This window comes from Chiloscyllium punctatum, chromosome 28 (genome assembly GCF_047496795.1).
Source record: "Chiloscyllium punctatum isolate Juve2018m chromosome 28, sChiPun1.3, whole genome shotgun sequence".
Lineage (NCBI taxonomy): Eukaryota > Metazoa > Chordata > Chondrichthyes > Orectolobiformes > Hemiscylliidae > Chiloscyllium > Chiloscyllium punctatum.
In genome coordinates this window covers 49,842,839-49,863,591 of record NC_092766.1, presented here as the reverse complement: position 1 = coordinate 49,863,591, position 20,753 = coordinate 49,842,839, and the positions used below count along the sequence as shown (strand labels likewise).

The following is a 20,753-nucleotide window of genomic DNA, read 5'->3' as shown; positions in this document are numbered from 1 at the left end:
GCAGTGTTGGTTCATGAAAGGCAGGCCACGTGTAAGTAATCTCCTGGAATTCTAAGACGACATTCCAACTGCAGAGACCCGGTAGCTGTGGTGTACTGAGATTTCCAAAAGACATTTTGTGGCCGGCGTGGTGTCACAGTGGTTATCACTGCTGCCTCACAGCACCAGAGCACCTCAGGCGACTGACTGTGCACATTCTCCCCGTGTCTGCGTGGGTTTCCTCCGGGTGCTCCGGTTTCCTCCCACACTCCAAAGATGTGCTGGTGAGGTGAATTGGCCATGCTAAATTGCCCGTAGTGTTAGGTAAGGGGTAGATGTAGGGGTATGGGTGGGTTTCGCTTCGGCAGGTGCGATGTGGACTTAATAATCATAATCTAATCTAATCTGATATTCAGATGGGAATCTCAGTAATTGTAACGCCAAACTCTGATTGAATTACTCCATTCATCAGGACCTGGATATCTGCACTGTGTGTGAGTGTTTTGTTCCAGCTCAATTCCATTTTCTGCATAAAAATTCTCCTTTGAATCAAACCGTCCTGTCAATAGATCTCCCCGAAATCTTCAATATGTGTCCAGTAATCCATTTATGATGAGTTGATGAGTGCAAGGTTTAACATCCTACTGTATATGTTTTGTAAGCACTTGTCTCTCAGCTCCCCTCAATTTCCTTTGCAACAAGGAGAACAATCTCAGTTTTCCCAAACCCCTGATTCCCCAATGTCTGTTTGCTCTCTGTAAGGCACACATCAGGATCGTGTTGGAATATTCTCCACTTGCCTGGATCAGTGCAGCCCTCAACAGTATTAAAGAAAGTGAACATCCTCCAGGACAAAACACTGTGCCTCAGTGGTGTCCCATCCACCACCTTCAACATTCCCTCTCTCCACCCCCGATGCACAATGGCATCACTGTGTAAAAGGTAAAGTCAGCATTGTCCTACCAGACCATAGGGCTGCTCTCGCATTAGGGAGAGATGTCCGGTGGTGGTTTAACCTGAAGGTTACCACAGCCCAGGCAAGGGGAGAGGTTGAGAACGAGAGTCCATCTATTAAAGATGGATATTCTTGATATGTATTAACAACACCCATGTCCCTGCAAATAAAATCCCCCATTCCTTGAACCATCCTGGTAACTCTCCTGTGCCCCCTCTCAGGGACCCTGCCATCCTTCCCAATGTTTGGCGATCTCTGGTTTGCACAGACCCAGCTGCTCTGTGTTCCTGTGGGTGATGTCATCATCGAGCAACAGTTGCACTAAACCTCACTGTCTGTGAGGGTGGGAGACACAAATCCCCAAAACATTTGAGATGTATTTAGTGTGCACTTGCTATGCCATGATAGATGACACTTTTCCACAAGTACTGGAAAATAGATGAGGATAGTTCGGTGGTAGTTTTCTTTCTCACAGACCCGCTGGACCACCAGAGCGTTTTTCTGTTCTGTAGACCGCTGAGATGTTTATTATAGGAATATGACAGGCTCCATTGGACATCAGGTCAGAAAAGGTGATACTGGAATAGATGACACGTGATTGGTCAATGTTTTTGGGAGGAAAGTGAGACGCAGAGGCTTAAGAGGAAATTCAGAAGCTCAGCGCAGGAATTGTAAAGGGCAATCATCCAGTGAAAAATAAACATTGGGCATCCTGAAAGCTGGAAATAAAGAAAGGCACATATAGCAGAGCTTTGAGAGACTGGAGGGGATTCCACATGGGGAGGATAATGAAGCTGGAGGAGATGCAAGTTGGAAAGGATTGTGAGGATGGAGGATGTTACAGAGCTAGAGATATTTGTGATAGAGGTTTTTGGATTTTGAGGCTGGAGAGGAATTATAGAAATGAGGAAGCTTTGTAAGGCTGGATGAGGTGGCACTGATAGGGAGAGTTCCAAGCATCGAGGAATTTATAGAGATAACGAGCCATAAAGTTACACAGCATCGACACAGACCCTGTGGTCCAACTAGTCCGTGTCGACCATAAATTCGAACTGAACTAATCGCACCTGCCTCCACTTGGTTCAAGTCCATCCTAGCATTCCCTATTGATATACGGGTCCAAATGGTTTTTTCCTATTAGAATCCCATTCTCCTACCCTTTTGCTCTATATTTACACCTGACTAATTCACTCAACCCAATCATCCCTGAACATTATGGGCAATTGAGCACGGCCAGTTCACCTACCCTGTACATGTGTGGATTGTGGGAGGAAACGGGAGCACCTGGAGGAACCCACGCTGTCATGGGGAAGAATATGCAAACTCCACATGGACAGTCACCCAATACAGGAATTGAGCCTGTGTCCCTGGCGCTAAGAGGTAGCATTGCTAACCGTTGAGCCACTGTGCCACCCTGAAATTGTAATTGCATTCACATCTACCACGTCCTCTGAAAGTTTATTCCACATGTGAACCACTCTTTGTGCAAAAACAAAAAATAAAACCCGGAACTTCTTTTTAAAGCCTGACTTTTTAACGTGAGAAACGTATGTCCCCAATCTTGAATCGCGCCCCCTCCTGGAAAGGGCACCTGCTGTTCCCATTACCGAAACTCTTCAGGATTTTATCAACCTCGAATAAGGTCACCCCTCAGCCTCCTGTGCTCCAGTGAAAAAGGACCCAGCCTATCAAGACTCTGCTTATAACTCAAACCATCCATTCCCATCACCATCCTGGTAAATCTATTCTGAACCTGCTCCAATTTAAGAATATCCTTCCGATAACAGCACAACCAGAATTAGACACAGTATTCAAGAAGAGGCCTCCCCAACATCCAGTACAACCTCAACATAACGTCCTAACTCCTATATTCAAAGATCTGAGCAATGAAGGCAAATGTACTAAAGCCTTTCTGAACCACCCTGTCTGCATGTGACACATAGTTCAAAGACCTGAACCCCTCGGTCTCTTTGTTCCATATCACTACCCGAGGCCCAACTTCTAATCAGTGTAAGTCCAGCCTTCGTTTGTTTTATCAAGATGTAATATTTCGCATTTATTCCAATCCAAAAATCACAAACATCCTTTAAGTATAAAGGCAAGAGGAGTATAGTTAAGAGTTAAATCAGTAAGGCAAAAAGGGGACAGGAGACCGCTTTGGCGAATAGGGAAAGGGTTTTTAGAAATACATTTAAGAGCAAATGGGTCACTAGAGAGAGAATAGGCCACCTCAAAGATCAACAAGGCAGCCTATGTGTGAAGACGCAGGAGATGGGGTAGTCGGGGGGATACTTAACGTGTGGCATCAGTGTTTAATGTGGAGAAGGACAGATTTGTGGGGGTTGTCAAGATTAGAGATCGTGAGGGTGATGAGATGGGAGGAGACTGGAGGATGTTACAGAGATCGAGATGTTTGTGATACCAGAGATAGTGATGGTTGTGAGGCTAGAGAGGATTTCTAGAGATAAGGAAGAGTTTAGTCTGGATGAGGTGACAGTGATCTGGGGAATTGTGAGCATGGAGGAATTCACAAAGATAGCGAGAGTTAGAGTCATAAAGTGATACAGAACAGAGACAGACCCTGTGGTTAAAGCAGTCCGTGTCGACCATAATTCCCAACATAAGCCCCTCCCTCCACTTGGTCCACATTCATCCAAACATTTCCTATTTATGTACTTGTCTAAATGTCTTTTAAACATTGTAATTTTATTCACAGCTGCCTCTTTTTCTGGGAGTTCATTTCACACATGTAAAAGTAAAAACAAATCCCCAATTTACTTTTTAAACCTTTCTCATCTATTTTCAAATTGTATGCACCCAGGTCTTGAATTCCCCACCGCCCCCGCCCCCACCCCACCCCCGGCCATTCACCTTGTCTACACGATTCATGGTTTTATAGACCTCTAAGGTCATCCCTCAACCTCCTATGCTCTAGTGAAAAAGCATCCCAGCCTATTCAGCTTCTCCTTGTGACACAATCCCTCCATTCATGGCAACATCCCGGTTAGTCTCTTCCGAATCCGCTCCAATTTAATAATATCCTTCCTATCACAGCACAACCAGAACTGGACACAGTATTCCAGAAGAGGCCTCCCCAACATCCTGTACAGCCTCAACCTAAATTCCCAACTCCGGTACTCAGAGGTCTGAGCAATGAAGGTAAGTGTGCTAACCACCTTCTTAACCACCCTGTCTACATGTGACACAGACTAGGATGACCTGAACCCCTCGGTCTCTTTTTTCCATATCACTACTCAAAGCATTACGTTTAACTAGTGTAAGTCCTGCACTCGTTTGTTTTATCAAAATGCAATATTTTGCATCAGTATTTACTGTGGAGAAGGACATGGGAGATGTACAATGTGGGGAAATAAATGGTGACATCTTGAAAATTGTCCATAATACAGAGTACTGGATATTGGAAACGCATAAAGGTGAATCAATCCCCAGGCTTTGATCAGGTGTATCCACAAATTCTGCAGGAGGCGAGGGAAGTGATTTCTGGGCCTCTTGCTAAGATTTTTGTATTATTGATAGTCATAGCTGAGGTGCCAGAAGACTGCCAGTTGTTCAATATGGTACTACTATTTAACGAAGGTGGTTTGGACATGCCCCGGGAACCACAGATGATGTGCTAGACTAGGTGCTGGAGGGAGCCCTGAACGGCAGGATTTGCGTGTATTTGGAAAAGCACAGACTGATTAGGGATAGTCAGCATAACTTTCTGTGTGGCAAATCATGTCACGTACTTGATCTTGTTTTTAAGAAGTAACAAAGAGGATTGATGAGAGAAGAGTAGTAGATGTGATCTATATGGACTTCAGTAAGGTGTTCGACAAGGTTCCCAATGGGAGACTTGTTAGCAAGGTTAGATCTCATGGAAGTAGCCATCTGGATATAGAACTGGCTCAAAGGCAGAAGACAGAGGGTGGTGGTGATGGATGATTATTTTTCAGACTGGAGGCCTGTGACTAGTGGAATGCCACAAGGATTGGTGCTGGGTCCACGACTTCTCATCATTTATATAAATGAATTGGATGTGAACACAGGAGGTATAGTTAGTAAGTTTGTAGATGGCACCAGAATTGGAGGGGTAGTGGACAGTGAAGAAGGTTACCTCAGATTTCAATGGGATTTTGATCAGATGGGCAAATGGGCTGAGGAGTGGCAGATGGAGTTCAATTCAGATAAGTGCGAGGTGCTGCATTTTGGAAAAGCAAAGCTTAGCAGGACTGATACACATCATGGTCAGGTCCTGGGGGGTGTTGCAGAACAAAGAGACCTTGCTGTGCAGGTTCACAGCTCCTTGAAAGGAGAGGCGCAGGTAGATAGGATAGTGAAGGTGTTTGATATGATTTCCTTTATTGGTCAGAGTATTGAGTAAGAGAGTTGGGAGGTCATGTTGCAGCTGTTGAGGACATTGGTTTGGCCACTCTTGCAATATTGTGCACAATTCTGTTCTCTACCTATCACAAGGATGTTGTGTAACTTGAAAGGTTCACAAAATATTCATAAGGATATTGCCAGGGTTGGAGGGTTTGAGATAAAGGGAGAGGCTGTACAGGCTGGGGCTGTTTCCCTGGAGTGTCAGAGGCTAAGGAGTGATCTCAGAGGTTTATAAAATCATGAGCATGGATCGGATAGATAGATAAGGTATTTTCACTGGAGTGAGGGAGTCGAGAACTAGAGGGTATAGATTTAGCGTGAGAGGGGGAAGATGTAAAAGGGGCCTAATGGGCAACTTTTTCATGCGACGGTGTTGCGTTTATGGAATGAGCTGCCAGAGGGAGTTGTGAAGGCTGGCACAATTGCAACATTTATTAGGCATCTGGATGGGTATATGAATAGGAAGGGTTTAGAGGGATATCGACCAAGTGCTGGCAAATGGGACGAGATTAGGTTCGGATATCTGGTCGGTATGGACGAGTTTGACTGAAGGGTCTGTTTCCGTGCTGTATGCCTGTGACTCGCAGCCGGGGATCAGCTCAGTGGGTTTCAGTCTCTTAAAAGGTAAATCTTACTCTGTTTTACTTTTTAAAATCCGCAACATTCAGTAGGGTGAGTGTTTACTAGTTTAAGTGCCTCTGTTATGATCTTTTGGTTGAATGTTTTAAATATAAAATACAGGTTCTAATGTATTCGAAAGTAGTCTTTTGTAAAGCTGTAAGACTCTACCTTTTTCTGGGTCTACAGATTAAGGTGCAAAGATGACCATTCGCACAATGATGTGGACTTCCTGGAGGGGAGTAGGGGGAGTTTGAATGATCCTGATGATAGCCTGCAGGAAGTGATGCAAAACCTCTTGGATCACATGGATCAGATGGAGCAGTGCTTAATGGTAATGAAGAATTTACAAGAGTCAGGATGTGTGATAGGTGGCAGTTTCAGGCTGGAAACTGCAGATACAGTCAGGTAGATGGGTTACCTCTCGGAAAGGTAGGAGAGGGAAAGTGAGGACTGCAGATGCTGGAGATCAGAGCTGAAAAATGAGTTGCTAGAAAAGCGCAGCAGGTCAGGCAGCATCCAAGGAGCAGGGGAATCGACATTTCGGACATAAGAAGGGCTTATGCCCGAAACGTCAATTCTCCTGCTCCTTTAATGCTGCCTGACCTGCTACGCTTTTCCAGCAACACATTTTTTCAGCCATGAGTCTCCTGTGCCTATCCCCATCTCAAAAAAGTATAGTGTTTTGGATAATGTCGGTGGTCATAGACTTTCAGGGAATGTTATACTGACAGCCAAGTTACTGGTACTGAGATTGACTCCACTATAATGAGAGGTATATCAGATTTCAAATGCTCAAGGATGATAAGGGACTTTCTAGTCGGGCACAGACTGCCTTTTCTGCAGCTGACAGTGAGACATCAGAATGGGGTGGTACCTCCCTGGTGCCAGGGTCAAGGATGTTTCGGACAGGTAGCAGAATATTCTCAAAGGAAAGAATGACCAGTGGGAGGTCATTGTACATTGGTACCAATGACAAAGGAAGGGGAAAAGATAAAGTCCTGATGAGAGAATGTAGCAAATTAGCCTGGAATATAATAAACCAGGTCCTCGGTCATAATATGTGGATTACTCCAGGTGCTACATGCTCGTGAGAGTAGGAATAGCAGGATGGAGGAGATGAAAGATTGGCGAAGGAGCTGGTGTAGGGCAGAAGGATTCACATCTTTTGATCATTGTAATCTCCTCTTGAGTAGAGTTGATGTGCATAAGAAGAATGGATTGTACATTAATTGGAAGGTCTCTGATATCCAGGCAGGTATATTTGCTCGTAATACTCAGGGGTCATTAAACCAGTGAGGCAGTGTGGGTAAACTCAAAGAGATGGTGAGAAAAGAGGTAAGTCTGAGGCTGGTACAGTTCAGAAGTCAGACAGTAAAGGCAGGCAAGGGCAAGGCACAGAACCAGGTAGAACTGACAAGTTATACTGCATTTACTTCAATGCAACAGGCCTGACAGGGAACGCAGATGGGCTCAGGGTATGGTTTTGAATGTGGCACTGGGATATCATGAGTTTTACAGAAACGTTGGTCAGAGATGTGTAGGACTGGCAGCGTAATGTTCCGGGGTATCGATGCAAGAGGAAGGATAGAAAGGGGGATATGAGAGGGGGCGGAGTGGCCTTTTTGATTAGGAGTAGCATTACAGTTGTGCTGATGGAGGATATTCTGAGATTACGTTCAGCGAAGTTATTTAGGTTGACCGGGCAAATAAGAAAGGGATGATCACCTTATTGTTATTATCTGCGTGGGTTTTGTCTGTTTGCTGTGGATTCCTCCCACTATCTAAAGATATGCAGGTTGGGTGGATATTCCAGGCTGAATTGCCCATATTGTTCAGGGATGTGCAAGCTAGGTGGATTAGCCATAGGAAATGCAGCGTTACAGGTTTAATGTAGGAGGCTTTGAGGGTCAGTGTAAATGTGATGGGCCGAATGGCCTGCTTCCACACTCTCAGGATTCTCTGATAATTCTACTAGTTTTAAAATAGTTACAGAAAGTAATAAACCAGATCTAAACGGTGTTCTAAATTGGACAAAGGTGAATTTTAACGGTACAAGGCGAGACCTTTCAATATTTCTTTGCTATTCCCAGGTAAAGGGACAGCTGGAAAGTGGAAACATAAGAACATAAGGAAGAGGAGCAGGAGTAGGCTACCTGGCCCCTCAAGCCTGCTCTGCCATTCAATAAGGTCAGGGCTGGTCTTTTCATGGCCTCAGCTCCACTTTCCTGTTCTCTCACCATAACCCTTAATTCCTTTCCTGTTCATAAATCTACCTTTTGACCTAACGATAGTCAAGTTGATAACATCAACTGCTGCACTCAGCAGCAAATTCCACAGATTCACAGATTTATCTGAAGAAGTCATCCTGAACTCAGTCCTAAATCTGATATCCCCTTATTTTGACTCTCTGCTCCCTAGTTTGTTCCATCCCCAGTGTAAATAACCTCGCTGCTTCTAGTTTATCTACTCCCTTAATAATTTTAATTTTTTTCCTATCCAACCCCCCATACTTCGAAATTTCAATGAGTATAGAACTAGTTTTCTCAATCTCTCCGCATACGCCAACCCTCTGAAATCCTGACTCAAACTAGTGATCCTCCACTGCACCCTCTCCAGTGCCAGTACATCCTTCCTGAAGTGAGGAGACCAAACCTGTTCTCAGTACTCCAGGTGTACCCTCTCCAGCACCCTGTACAGCTGCAGCATAACCATCCCTCCAGCAATGAAGGACAATATTCCCTTCACTGTCTTATTTACCTGCTGCACCTGCAAACCAACTTCCTCTGATTCATGTACAAGGAAACCCAGCTCCCTTTGTACAGCAGCGTGCTGCAAGTTTTCACCATTTCATCAGTTAGCTGTTAGTCCGACCAAAATGGATGACCTCACATTTTCCAACATTGTCCTCCATCTGTTCGACCATTACCCACTCACGTAACCTTTCCGTATCCCTCTGCAGACTTACATTGGCCTCTGCACACATTGCTCTACCAATCAGCTTAGTGTTGTCTACCTTTCATGAATCGATGCTGTGTCTGCTCTGAGACAATTTCTATCAAGATAGCTCACTATTTCTTCCTTGAGAGATCGAGCATTTCCCCCACTACAGACGTTATGCTAACAGGTCTATTTTAAAATATTGGCATCACATTTGCAGCTATCTAATCTGTCAGAACCGTCCCAGAGTCCAGCACATTTTAGTGAATTATCACGAGTGCGTTTGCTATTTAGCCTCTGCCATCTGTTATAGTCCCCTGGGATGCACTCCATCACAGCCAGTCAACCCATCTACCTTTAGGCTGTTATCTTTCCCAACACCACCTCTTTACTGAGAATGATTGCTTCTCTGTCCTCATCTGCCATTGCGCCCATAGGCCTGCAACAACGAGAGTACACAGACAGAATGTTACTGTTAAGGCCAAGGCTGGTAGGTGTAAGGAATGCTGCCTGTCGAGAGAAATTGAGGGCCTGGTCAAGAAAATGAAGGAGGGATATGGCAGGTACACACAGCTGGGTTTGCGTGAATCCGTCCAGGTGTAAAAGGGCAGTAGGAGTATAGTCGGGGGAAACCACGAGGGCTAAAAGTGGACATGAGATAGCTTTGGGAAATAGGTTTAACGGAGAACCCAAAGAGATTCGACAAATACACCTAGGATAAAAGAGTAACCAGGCAGAGAATAGGGTCCCTCAAAGATCAGCAAAGCTGTCTGTGGAACCATCGGAGGTGGGAGGATTACATGTCAGCTTTTACGTAAAGAGGATGTGGAAGTGAGACAGTTTGGAAAAATAAATAGTGATAACTTGACAAGTGTCCATATTACAGAGAATGAGGTACTGGATATCTTATAATACATAAAGCTGAATAAATCCCTGGGACCTGATCAGGTGTGTCCCAGAACTTTGTGGGAAGTTAGGGAAGTGATTGCCGGGCCCCTCGCTGAGATATTTGTATCGCCAATAGCCACAGGTGAGGTGCTGTAAGACGGGCGCCATTATTTGAGAAAAGTGGTGAGGAAAGTCCAGGGAACAATACACCGGTGAGCCTGAAGTCAGGCAAGTTGTTGGAAGGGCTTCTCAGGGACAGGATTTGCACGTAATTGGAAAGGCAAGAAATAATTAGGGATAGTCAGCATGGATTTGTGCATGGAAATCACTAACTTGGTCTTCAGAAAGATGTTCAACAGGTTCAACATAACAGACTGGTTAACAAATTATACAAAATTGGCTGGAAAATTGGAGACAGAGGATAGTGGTGAAGGGTTGCTTTTCGGACTGGAAGCCTGTGATGAGCAATATGGTGTAAGGATTGGTGTTGGGTCCACTGCTTTTCATCATTTATATAAATCATTTCTATGTGAATATAGGAGCTATGGTTAGTGATTTTACATAGACACCAAAATTGGAGATGCAGTGGACAGGGAAGAAAGTTACCTCAGAATACAATGAGACTTCAATCAACTGGGCTGAGGAGTGGCAGATGGAGTGGAATTCAAATAAATGTGAGGTCCTGCATTTTGGAAAAACAAATCAGGGCAGGACTTGTACATTTAATGGGAAGGGCCTGGGGAGTGTTGCTGAACAAAGAGACGTTGAGGTGCAGGTTCATAGTTCTTTGTAAGTGGAATAAACAGGGTGGTGAAGAAGGTGTTTGGTGCACTTGCCTTTATTGGTCTGTGCATTATGTATAGGAGTTGCGACATTATTTTGCAGCTGTACAGGACATTGATTCAGCCATTTCTGGAATTCTGCTTTCAGTCCTGGTCTCCCTGCTATCGGAATGATATTATAAATCTTGAAAGGATTCAGAAAAGATGTGCAAAGATGTTTCCAGGGTTGAGGGTTTGACCCATACAGAGAGGCTGAATAGGCTCGGGCTGTTTTCACTGGAGCATCGGATGCTGAGAGGTGACCTTCGAGGTTGATAAATCGTGAAGGACATGGTTAGGGTGAACAGCCAGGGTCTTATTCCCAGGTTAGGGGAGTCCAAAACCAGACAGCACAGACGTGAGGTGTGAGGGAAAAGATTTAAATGTGATCGAAAGAGCAATGTTTTCAAGCTGAATATGGTACGTGTATGGAATGAGCTGCCAGAGGAAGTGTGGAGGCTGGTAGGATTACATTTAAAAGGCATCTGATTGGGTACGTGTTCAGGAAACTTTTAGAAGGATATGGGCCAAGTGTTGGCAAATGGGACGAGATTAATTTAGGATATCTGGGCGGCATTGACGAGTTGGACCGAAGTGTCTGTTTCTGTGCTGTGCATCTCTATGACACTAATAAATTCAAATTAAGATACATTTCTCTTTTATGGAAAGTTAGCAAAAGACCTGACAAGTCTCCTTGGAGCTGAGAAGCTTAAGCAGTGATTTCAACCAGAAACAGATTTGTTTCCAGGATATTTAATTTACAGAGACACTGAGAGAAATTATTGTCACAATTTTTGGTAACTACCTTCAGGTAATTGGCAAATAATGCAGGTTAAAAACTCAGTAGGTTCTGAGCATCTGGAACAGTTTCAATCACAGCTGGATGCAGCTTTTGTTATTGTCAAAACAGATTTGGAATTTAACTATTTGAGGATAAATGTGGAGGGCTACTGGTAAATGGGAGTGGAGTAAGGGCAGATTGGCAGCATCTCCAGAGGAAGAAAGTACAGCCCCAATGGGCTTAATAACCCCCAGACCCTGTGCTCTGTGATACTGCCCCATTCACTGAATGATGAAGCTCATCCCAGGGCAGAGCCACAGTCATGTACAGCAAGGAAACAGACCTTTTAGTCAAACTCGTCCACACCGACCAGATATCCCAACCTAATCTAGTCCTATATGACAGACGTTGGCCCATATCACTCTACGCCCTTCCTATTCATATACCCATCCAGCTGCCTTTCAAATGGTGACAGCTTGTATAGTTACACTACTTCCCTGACAGTAGATTCCATACACGCACATGAAGAATGTTGCCCCTTGGGTCTCTTTTATATCATTCTCCTCTCACCTTAAACCTATGCCCCCTCGTTCTGGACTTCCTAACCCCAGGGAAAAGACCTTGCCTCTGTATCCCATCCACGCCCCTCATGATTTTATAAACCTCTGAGGTCACCCCTCAGCCTCCTACCACTCAAGTCACAATGGGACCTGGCTGATTAATGGCAGCTTCAGACCAATAGGGGAGTTGGTGTAATCCTCCCGCCAATGGGAGTGAATGAGGGGTGTGACCAGCAGGCCAACACGTGACGATGAGCTGTGCAGGTGCAATGTCACTGTGAGGGGGGACCCAGTGAGTGTGAAGAGAGTGGGAGAGAAATTGAGTTTGTGTACTGGGTGGGTTGATAAACACACGCTGTTGGCTGCTGGACCTGAATTGCAAACACCCAGTAAATGAAAACAAAAGGAATTGCGGATGCTGTAAATCAGAAACAATAACCAGAAGATCCTGAAAATGCTCAGCAGGTCTGGCAGCATCTGTGAAGAGAAGTCAAAGTTAACATTTCTGATCCAATGACCCTTCGTCAGAACTGCTGTTCCTGAGAAACAATGTTGGTTTATATGCAGAAGGTAGGGGTTAAGGAGTAAATGATAGGTGGTGATAGGTTCCAAAGAACACGATGGGAGCAGTTGGACAAAGGAATGTATAACGATCTGGCTGGGGGAGGGTGAATAGCTGTTTATGGAGACTGTCAGTGACTAACCATAGGTAGTGTATAATTGCAGGCGATGTAATAACAGGGCCTGGTCTATGGGATGGTGGCTAGGACACTAGTACATAGGAGACTTAGGACCTAAAATTATGGAATCCAATATTGAGGCCAGAGGGCTGAAGGGTCCCCAGGTAGAAGATGAGGTGATGTTCTTCCAGCTTGTGTTAAAGTGTGGCGCTGGATGTGCACAGCAGGTCAGGCAGTATGCAGGGAGCAGGCGAATTGACATATTGGGCCTAAGCACTTCTTCAGGAATGTGAGGGTGGGGAAGAGGACAGATAATAGGATGGGTGTGTAGGGCTGGTGGGACGGTAGTTGGGAAGGCGATAGGAAAATGCAGGTGGGGGTAATGGTGAGAGGGTGGAGTGGATAATTGGGAAGGAAGATGGACAGATGGGACAGTTAGAGGGCGGTGCTGTGTTGGAGGGTTGGATCTGAGATAAGGTCGGGGAGAGGAGATGAGTAAATGTTGCCATGTTGTTGAAGGGTCGCTCCATCCCACCTATTATTTACTCTTTTCCCCTATCTCCTGCAGTCCAAAGATGTGTAGGTTAGGTGAATTGGCCAAGCTAAATTTCCCGTCGTGTTCAGGGATGTGTTCAGGTGAGGTGTGTTGTTCAGGAGAAATTTAGAGTAACAGAGTAGCGGAATGGGTCTGGATAGGATACTCTTCGGAGGGTCACTGTGGACTTGTTGGACCGAATGGCCTGTTTCCACACTGTAGGGAGTCTAATTTTCCCAGCTGCCATCGGTTCTGAGGAAGGGTCACTGGACCCGGAATGGCCCTTGGTTTGTGCAGGGGCCGGAAACTGGGAAGGGGGAGAGGCAGCGGAAACTGGGAGAAAATGATTCAGTTTAGACTGGGAGGTTTTATTTACCCATCTGTACAGGGTGTTAGTCCTGAATTAGAAACTCTTGGTCCCATGTTTACAGCAAATGGGAAAACGGCTGTGGGCCTCAGTCAGTGATAGGTCCTGGGTTATGGCCGCCATTTTTACTGGGGGCATGGTACAGCAAGGTGCATGGACATGTCCTCTTCCTGGGTGGGGGAGGGGTGATTTAAAGAGGAGCGCTTAAACACTAGACACATGCCAGAGAAATATTTTTCTTTCCAATTCATCCTGCGCTGGCTGAGATTTGTTTTGTGAATTCTTTCTATGGGATATTAAATGAGAATAATTGAGGACAGGATCTCAAAAAAGCAGATTTCTGCACTCAACGGAGTCATCAGGATCTGGATATCATTAGCATTTTACTGTGGAAGGAGAAAGGGCTGTCTGTTCTGTCTCTGGGAAAATTTCTCCAATACTTTTGTGAAGCAACATGCAGAAAGATGTTCAAATTTGTGGTTGAATCGCCCATGGGCGATTTGGCCTGAGTGGGAGCACAGATTTATCCAGATTATACCTCGTCTCTTTGCAGGAACTGTCAGATTTAGTCCCAATCACTCACTTCATGATGTTAACCTGTAAACTCCTAATTTTCAACTCCCTGCAAAATTCTCATTAAAATTCTTTGTGAACTCAAATTCCAGCACATTTTCAGGTGGAATGTTCCAGGTTCTGACAACTGTCTGTTCATCCAGAAACAGCTGAGGTCCATGTTGACTCTGGGGTTACAAAGGGCTGAGCTGAAAGATGAGGTGCTGTCCCTGAGCTCCCATTGTGATGCATTGGAACAGGACAGGAGGCTGAGGGCAGTGTAGGTGTGACCAGACAATGAAAATGACAGGGCTGCACTGAGTGTTCACATGGTACCAATGGGAACAGCCAATTTATAAGTGATACCTGCAGAGTATTTGTTAAGTTTTTAAAATATAACGTATCAGCTTAAGTAAAGATTGGGGTTTTTGACATATAATGGAAATGTTTGAAGTGGAGGAAAGTTGAACGTTCTTTTAAATTCTCTTAATGGGAGCAATTAGCTGAATCCAGAGAGACGTTGTGACAGGAGCCCTCAGACCCGTGGTGTGCTCCTCTTGTACAATGTGGGAAATAAGGGATACTTTCAGTGTCCCTGACGGCTATGTGTGCAGGAAGTGGGCCCACCAACAGCTACTGGGAAACTGCTTTTCAGACCTGGAGTTATGAGTGGACTCACTGTGGAGCATATGAGAATGTTATGGACAGCACATTTAATGAGTTCGTCACACTGCAAGGCAGAAAGGGAATGGGTGACCATCAAACCAAATAAAAGGCTCAGGAAGGCAGTGCAGGAATCCCCAGTGATCATCCACTTCTCAAAAAGATACTGAATCCTGCTTGGAATTCTGTTGGGGTGAATGCGGTGGAGTGGCTTCTCGGGAAATCAGCAACAGCCAGGTTCATGATACCACAGATAGCTCTGCTGTACAGAAACGGAGGAAAGACAGTGGCAGGGCTATAGTGACAGGGGATTCAATGGTCAGGGGTACAGGCAGGCACTTCTGTGACCACAGACATGAATCCAGGATGGTATGTTACCTCCCTGGTGCCAGGATCCGCGATTATCATGGAGCAGCTGCAGGACATTCTGGAGCTGGAGGGTAAAGCCAGTGGTTGTGGAACACACCGATACCAATGACATCACTAAACAAAGGGATGAGGTCCTGAAAGCTGTATATAGGGAGATCAGGGATACATTAAAATGTAGCTCCTGAAATAAAATAATGTCAGACTGACTCGCAGTGCCATGTGCTAGTGAGAGCAGGAATAAGAGGATAGATCAGCTGGACGTGTTACTGGCGAAATGGTGTACCAGAGAAGGGTTTAGATTCTTCAGGCACTGGGACCGTTTCTGGGTGGGTCTTGTACCAGCCTGACCAGTTACCCCTGGGCAGAGCTGGGAGAAATCTCCTGGTGGAGGCTTTTGCCAGTCCCATTGGTGTCATTTTAACTAGTCTAACAGGGGGATGGGAACAAAAGTGCAGGCTTAGATTGGTCAGATTCAGGACAGGGAATGGGAGGTAGAATATTAATGATGTAGTCAGCCGCTCAGAAAGCTAAAGGAAAGGATGATGAAATGACGATTGAATCTCTCTTCATCCATCAGTCCTGCCATCCCAGGAATTATAGTCAGCAAAATATGGAGCTGTACAGCTCTCTGACTCTAAGTGCTTGAGCAAAATGGGGGAAATCCACAATAAAAACAAAAAGTGCTGGAGATCCTCAGCTGGTCGGCCAGCATCTGAAACGCTGACAGATGCAGGAAACATTGCAGCCTTGAAGAAGTGTTCTGATGGTCACACCAGGTACTACAATATCGGTTACACGCTGAGTGCCAGAACGTGGGACTAGAATTAACAGGTGCTTGATGACCAGCATGAATACGATGGGGCTGGAAAGGTGACATTTCGGGTCAGGACTATTCATCAGGGCTGACAAAGGGTTCCGACCTAAAACATCAACCTTCCTGCTCCTGTAATGCAGCCTGACCTGCTGCACTTCCCCAGATCCACATTGGATGGACTCTGACTTCCAGCATCTGCAGTCCATGACTATCTCCACATCCCAGGACTCAGGCTGGTGACCCTCCTTTACTCTCTCAACAATCAGGAGAGCCTTCCTTGGGAAAGGGGAACAAAGGTATACACAGTACTTCAGGTGTGGTCTCACCAAGGCCCTTCCAGAAAGGGATCCCTGCTACTGTACACGAATCCCCTCACTAGAAAGGTCACCCATCATTTACATTCTCCACTGCTTCCCACTCCTGCCTGCTTCCGAAAAAGAGGGAATCGCAGGGAAACATGGAATCAAATGAGATCAGAGTCTCCGGCATAAAACTGTTGAACACAATGCCCCCATCTTCTACATCCTGGCCATCAAGCGCACGTGCCTGGTGTGATCATCTGAACACTTCTTCAAGGCTGCAATGTTTCCTGCATCTGTCAGCGTTTCAGATGCTGCCAGACCTGCTGAGGATTTCCAGCACTTTCTGTTTTCTCTGCTGTAGAGTACTGAAAGGGGGGATTTGCAGTTGAGAAATTCAAATTGAACTTCATGTTCAGATGTGATAGTTACTTGATCCGTGCCGATCTGAATATCATTGGCCTTTTCATCTGGATGGAAAGGTGTGCATTCTGCCCGTGGACGAATATTTCAAATCTCAGTGTGATTGGGAAAAAAGTACTGAGACAGTGAAGTCCATGTTAGCGTGGGGTCTGTGGAGAGAGATTTCATTGGTTTTTGAAAGTCTAAACAATCATGGCACGTTTCCCAGGAACAATTAAGCCACTGGTTTTGTTTGAGGGCAATTAACCATGAAACCAGAAAGACAAAAGGATTCCTGCATCATGGACGAAGCTATGAAAATGGGATTGTTGTAACGGAGTAAATGATCGATCATTTATTGTAATCCATTGGCGTTGTACCGTCAGTTCCAGTGCCGTGGGGAAACACTGGAAATGTGATGAATGCAGTGTAGGTTTCAGTTATTAAACTGGGAAAGGTGCTGAAGAAATTTACAAGGATGATGCCAGGGCTCAGGGGTCTGCGTTATAGGGAGAGGTTGGACAAGCGAGGGCTTTTTTGTTTAGAGCAGAGGAAACTGCGGGGGAATATTTTATAGAGGTGTATAAGACGATGAGATGCATGGGTAAGGTGAATGCACTCCGTCTTTTTCCCAGGGAACCAAGGACTGGAGGGCATCAGTTTATGATTTAGAGCAGAAGGAATAAAAGGGAAGCTGAGGGGCAACTGTTTTACACAGAGGGTGGTATGTATATGGAATGAGCTGCCAGTGGAAGTGGTTGAGGCGGGTACACTAAAAACATGTAAAAGGCATTTAGACAAATACATGGATAGCAAAGTTTCAGAAGCAGATGGGCCAAGTGCAGGGAAATAGGGTTAGCATGGATGGACATTCTGATCGGCATGGGCCATTTTGGGCCAAAGGGCCTGTCTCTGCTGTAGGATGCTATAACTAAGTGTCTTTGCTATTTCTCCCACGAACTCTGTTGGTATCCTGGGATGTATTCCATCAGGGCAATGAGACTTGTGTACCTTTAACTCCATTAGCTTGCCCAGCTCTAACTCTTTCACGATAATGGTTATTATCCAGGTCCTCAACTTCCTCAGTCTCCTTATCAATTACTGGCATGTTCTTCGTATCCTCCATTGTGAAGACTAATCTGTGTACTCATCTTCCTGAACCCTGCTGGATGGGAATTACAAGGCACAGAACTCTGAGAGGTCTTCTTTGAGTCTTTATTGATGAGACATGGTAGTTACCTGGGTATTTTACGTGCAAAACGCCTTTAGGCAGCATCAGGTCCGATGTACGGCTCCCATTCTTCTACCTTTGTGATTTGTGACTTTGCATAGAGACTGTCTCTCAGGATTATCTCCATGGCAAGAACAGTTAAAAAAAGTCTAGTTCAGTTCAACTCTGTGGTTAAACCACACACCCCTCCCCCCACACCCCCGTGGCTCCCTCAAGTACCTTACAGGTGCTTCAGTTTCCGTGGAGCTCTCTATCAGGATTCTGATGTGGAGGAGCCGGAGTTGGGGTGGGGTGGACAAAGTTAAAAACCACACAACACCAGGTTATAGTCCGACAGGTTTATTTGGAAGTACAAGCTTTTGGAGTGTGCTGTGATTTTTAACTTGATCAGGATTATCTCTCCGGTAACTGTTAAATGCTTCAACAATTACAGAGGCCATATGTTCCCCAAACAATAGGTTTCCCTCTAGCAGTGTAAACTGCTATTCTGTCCCTGGGCATAGCTACTCATCACTATTTATACCCAATCCCATCAAGCTTTCAGTTGACCTTTGATGTTTTTCTAATCTCCTAGTTTCTCCTAGGTCTTTACCAATTTGTATGCCTTCTATTTCAATTTGATAGACTCCCTTATTTCCTTAGACACCCATGGCAGCTTACCCCTTTTCCGACAGTCCTTCCTTTTCACTGATGTATACTTCTGCTGAGCACTTCGAAAAATTGCTTTGATATTCCTCCACTGTCTGTAAACTATCCCACCGTAAAGTCTTTGCTCCCAGTCTACATTACCAACTCCTGCCTCATCCTATTGTAGTCTCCTTTGTTTAAGCACAGGATCTTCGGACTGGATTTAATCTCCCCGCTTTCCATCTGTGTTCTAAATTCAACCAGATTTATCACGCGTCTTTTGTTAGATTAGGAAGTAAGGCGATGTTTCCTGGGTGTTTTGGTTTTCATTATCACTGACCTTGGCTTTGTAATAAATTACAGAATAGATATTCACAACAGAGTATTCTGGACAGTGTGAATGTACGACACAATCTATAATCATAAATCACTGTTACCCCTCAGTTTAAAATTGCAAAATCATTATCTTCGACACACTTCCTCACTATCTCAGTATTGAATACTATTCCACTTGACTATCCTACATTTTCCGAAAATCTCCTTTGGTGAAGGTGGTGAGTTTTGGATTCAGCTTTCCAGTTATTACCTTAAGAAGATAAGCAATGGGCACAGGAGAGGCAATGCAGCCCTTCGAACCAGCTCCACCATTTAATACTATGATGATTGAGCTCGCCTCGGTCTCAGCTGGATTTTCCTGCCTGCTCTCTCTCTCTCTCTCTCACCCTTCAGCTCATTGCAAATTGAAAATCTGTATCTGTCCATTAAATTTGCTCATTGTCTTGGCATCCACTGCGTTTTGAATAGGGAATTCCACAGATTCATAACATATCGAGATAGGTGCATTCTTCTTCATGAGAATAGAATAGAATCCCTAGAGTGCAGAAGCAGGGTATTCATCCATCGAGTCCACACCAATCCTATAATTCAGACTCACCCATTCCCAGTATTTCCCATGGTTAGTGGCTTAACCTGCACATGCATGGACACTTTGGTTTAGCATGGCGAATCCACCTAACCCGAACATCGTTGGACTTTGGGAAGAAACTGGAACACCGATCAAAACCGTACAGCCACTTGGAGAACGTGTAAACTCCACATGGTCACCTAAGGCTTGAATCAAACCATGGTCTCTGAAGCTGTGAGGCAGAGGTGCTAGCCACTGAGCCACCTCTGCCTAAAACTGCTTCCACTTATTGACCCCTCCACCCCGCAATTGACTGAATCTATATTCCTTACTTCAGAAATTGGGTTGTCTAACCAGATGTCTCAGTAAAACCCAGTGACAAGCCAAATGTCCTGTCTGTCTGAATGGGGATCCTATACACAACACCCTGCCATCCCACACGTTTCATTCTCTTTCCAGAGACAGGGCTCCAGTGACTTCATGGGGACTGTAACTTCCATAATTCCTAAGGCAGGGACCACAGGTGTATTGGGAAACCCGGCGCTGCATATGTGCAGAATGTGGGTGGGTTTTGGAGCACATGTTTTGGGGTAATTAGGGGAAAGTATTTCACACTGTGATTGGCTAGAGGAGGAACGTGTCTGCTTGTAGTATTGATCAGTTGGGGGGGTCAAAGTGTCACTACACCCTCGTGGGAACACTCTACATCCCCAGTTCATTGTAACGCTGGGAATAAACTAATGGGAAACAAGGAAGAATCTGATCCATTCTCCCAGATTAAAGGTTTCTCTTCTGTCCAGGATCTGCCACCTCCCATTCTGCTTCCTTTTGTTTCATTCTGCTGTTACAGGATTGACTTACAGCAACTGAAGGGAAAGGAAGTAAACCCAGAAAGGGTGCAGAGTCAAACCAGGGATGGGAAGTGGTGGCTTGGATCTGTTTATCAGTAACTCCATGAGAATGAGGAGGGTGTACATTCGAGGCAGCAGAGTCAGAATGGTAGGAGAGAGTAAGTGGGCTGGAGGGTTACAGCTTTGGGGGAAGAAAGGGGAAAAAGATATTCCAGAGAAACTAGAATAGTCTGTTCTGAACTTCTAATCTGTGCATATTCCTTTATACAGGGTGCTAGATGGTGAAGATTTGCAGTCTGAAATCTCAAAATCATGTGCAGATTGTGATTAAATTAACCAGCGTTTGAAGAACCAAAGATGGAGAATCACTGGGCCAAAATCCTGTAACACTCTCCCTCCCAGCATTGTCGGTCTATCTGCACCAAATGGACTGTGAATGGTTCAAGACAGCAGCTCACGACCATCTTCTCAATGGTACCTAGTGATGGGGTATAAATGCTGGCTGAGCCAGTGATGCCCATATCCTGGAAA

The 20,753-nt window shown here is 45.1% G+C and overlaps 1 long non-coding RNA gene across 2 annotated transcripts; it reads left to right on the top strand.

Annotated features, from left to right (window-relative positions):
* The first annotated feature begins 409 nt into the window (after nucleotides 1-409).
* On the top strand, nucleotides 410-20,517 carry LOC140453852 (uncharacterized). Of its 2 annotated transcripts, none has more exons than XR_011952510.1 (3): nucleotides 410-473; nucleotides 3,989-4,093; nucleotides 20,493-20,517. It is a non-coding gene; the product is annotated as an uncharacterized lncRNA (long non-coding RNA). The 2 variants fall into 2 exon arrangements; XR_011952509.1 differs by lacking the exon at nucleotides 20,493-20,517 and adding an exon at nucleotides 18,670-18,737.
* The last annotated feature ends 236 nt before the right edge of the window (nucleotides 20,518-20,753 follow it).